The following is a 3,407-nucleotide window of genomic DNA, read 5'->3' as shown; positions in this document are numbered from 1 at the left end:
TATAGTGTTATGTTAATCTGTTGGTTTAAATCTACGCTGAAGATTAAGATTTACCACATTTTGATCCTTGCCAGTTGGGCTATTTTTTTTAGGACATTTTTTCTAAAGGTTGGAGCTGACAGCAGGCTTTTGAATTACATCCACAAAATGCCTCAAATATCTCACAAATAGGCCACAGAGGCAGGGCGACATGACTGACAGGCTGTGGTTGAGGACCAACTTTATTACTAATGTATATCAAAGTTAGAATGCCAACTTCTAACTCCAATGATCACAGCACCAACCTATTTCCAAACCTCCTTGGACAGAGCTGATTGGGTGCTAAAGAACTTGGACTGTGAATCCAAAGCAACTCAGTGTTTCAATAATTTAGTCATCCAATTTAAAAAGTATTGCACACGTATTCTGTATAACAAGATAACACTCTTCACTTCTGTGTTCATGTTCTTCTCTTAAAGATGAATACAATGATGCCAGAATAAATGTGACAGAGCACTGATGCTGGCTAATGGTTGTGCTGATGTGTGAGGCTGCTCTTTTTCAGTACAATCATCGCCTGAAGAGATAAAAATAAATAATAAATGAAATCTGCTTCTCATCAAATCTGGGTGGCTTCTTGTTCCCTGTTTGTCGCTGCTCTTCGTTTTCATTAGTAGACGCTGCGTGATGCTAAAGCCATTTATCACACAATAGACACAAAGTAATGGGAAATGTAGATTAGGAGGAGTATCTTAAGAAACAGAAAGAAGGCTGATACATCAGGAAGAAATTATGTTACATGCTAGTTGCATGTAAAGTGCCTGAAAATGCTTCCAATGTATTATGGCCTTAGGTAACATTATATTACAGTTGTCAGCTTTTAAAAGTGTTTCACATTTTGCAATAAGAAACAGCACAGAGAAGCCCACTGCTTCCCCATCTCTCACGTCACTCCACCATTATTAGCATCATGGGACTGGGTTTGGGATAGTTTCTTCTTTAGAAAGAGTCAAGCCCAAAGATGAAAAAAGTGTGCAGTGACTCAACAGATATACTTTGAATCAATCTGAGTATCAATAAAGTATTTCTGATTCTGATTTGGTTAGGACTTGAAACACAAAGTGTCTGACTTGGTCCTTGTTGGTCTTGATTTGGGACTTACAGTACCTGTCTGGACTTTAACTCAGGGCTCCATAGCGAAGAGACTTAATTGTGCAATGACTTTGTTCAACCTGCTAACAATTCAGTTATAACCAAATGAATACTATTATTATTACAAATGTCAACGAGGTTATTTTAGTCAAATGTAAGTTTAAATCAGAGTCAGTATAACCTGTTTAACAAGCTTAGCTTATCAGTCTTTTGAATTAAGGTTGACTGCATACAGTAAACCTTATTCTGATTTCTTTTCAGTGGTTTCATGTCCCGAAAGATACAAAGCAATATTCTATACGCAATTTCCTGCATCCTTTTGGACATTAATTCAAACTGTCAAACAATCATATTAACTGGGAATAGTGGGGGAATTGGGTTCCTGTGAAGCTGTGAACCATGAAAATGTTTTAAATGAACTGTTACTTTAATCTGGTTATTCACGGTGTAATGTGCCTGTAAACAGACTGAATCGTGGAGACAGGTTTAGAAATATGGGAAACACTGACAAAGGTTTAGCAGGTTGGTCACATTTTTATTCAGCTGGTGTGTCCACCGCTCTCTGCTAGAGAGCATGGTATGCAATAAATATTTTAATAACCAGGGACACATAACAGACAATGGCGTGCAAAACAGATTGTTCTTGACACAACACAGATTTATTGTGACTACCTCTCTGCTATTGTTCACTTTTTATTAGCTGTTCATGGCTTGCTTGTCCATTGTGAAGGGCTGTTTCTCTAAAAGCGGACTGGTGCTATCTGTGCAGCTTAATACTATTGTTGTGACTCTTGGCTGTTGTTCATCTTTTACAAAAGACACTTATGATCGTGTCTCCTTTGTCATTTGAAAGTAGTGGTTGCCAAACAGGCACAAGACAAGCATATAGTTGCATAGACAGACAGAGAATAGACACATGAACATACTGTATACACAGAAACACACACACACACACAAGCATGTAGTACTTATGTCTATAGTCCACACACACACTGATCCACACACAAAGTGCTTACAAGCAATCATGACTGGACTCACAAATGCAGATTTCAATGTTTGTCAATGGTAGGAGGCCAATGTAGCCACGTTAATGAGCTCAGTCGTAAACAATAGGCTGCTGAGCTATTGACCTTATGTACAGTGCTTGTAAACGCTAGTTTTGTATTGAACTGAATGTGACAGCTTGGACCAGAAACACACTGAATGTACTACGAAGTGCCTTTGGATGATGATGTGTTCACTTACTGTTGTACATACTAAAGTGCCTTTGGACGGTGATGCAACCGCTTAGCTTAAGGAAAGAAAAAATGAAAGAACTTCATAGTCAGCGACGACGAATATTTGAACTGAACGAAATGATTCAAATCAGCAAAGTGATTTGTGACTTGCACCTCTAGTTTCAACTCTTCTTCCATAGCTTTTGGTTTGCAAATAACAAAGACGGCAAACTTAGGTGAACTTTGACATGCAAATTTGCGCTGGTGACCACTTTTTGTGTCAACAATAGAGACTTGTGACAGGGCTTCTCTTAGCGGACCGCCGATTTTAAAATGAGAAAGCGTCTAATTTTATATAACCCTGTTCTACTTAATAGGAAGCACGGTCAATAAAGCTTTCTCATTCATATCCATTTTGCCTCAAATGAACCTGGCTACACACATCACAATGGTAGTCACTGCACAACCTACAAGCCACTACGTCATTAAGCTTCGCTGTGCCAATTTCACAGAGCACTTAACAGATTAAAGCAACATTGTGTTGCTGCTGACTTTCTCTATGTTTGCTTAAATTGGGTTTCTGTTTTGCTTAACAACAGGTGTTATCATGAGTATATCCTATTTTAAAAAAGCTTCCCCAGCCACAATACATTGAGACACCCTGGAGGGGTGAGCTTTCAAAAAAAAAATCAGCTTTCAATGGTGGAAAACACTCGCTTAACAGCAAAGGCCAGAGTGAGTAAAAACAAAGATGTGATAAATAAATAATTATGTGGATATATCAAATATATCCACATTATGGTGGGTAGTGAACAGTGTTCAAATGTTTGCTTGAGTTTGTGTATTCTAGAAGCCAGTTATCAGTGTCTGTCATCTGTGGCCAAGATCTGTCAGCCCTGTAGGACCGCAGCCACATACTGAGGTGAATCCATCAGATACTTATTAAAACTGGAAAAGCACAGAAACCCCCCCCCAGCTACCCACTCTGCAAAAACCAGTGTGTATGTTTGTGCGGTGTCCAGCTGAACTTAGTTTGCTTCATCACACACACCAGAGCAT

The sequence above is a fragment of the Enoplosus armatus genome, chromosome 4, assembly GCF_043641665.1.
Source record: "Enoplosus armatus isolate fEnoArm2 chromosome 4, fEnoArm2.hap1, whole genome shotgun sequence".
Taxonomy (NCBI): Eukaryota; Metazoa; Chordata; class Actinopteri; order Centrarchiformes; family Enoplosidae; genus Enoplosus; species Enoplosus armatus.
This window is presented reverse-complemented; position numbering follows the sequence as displayed.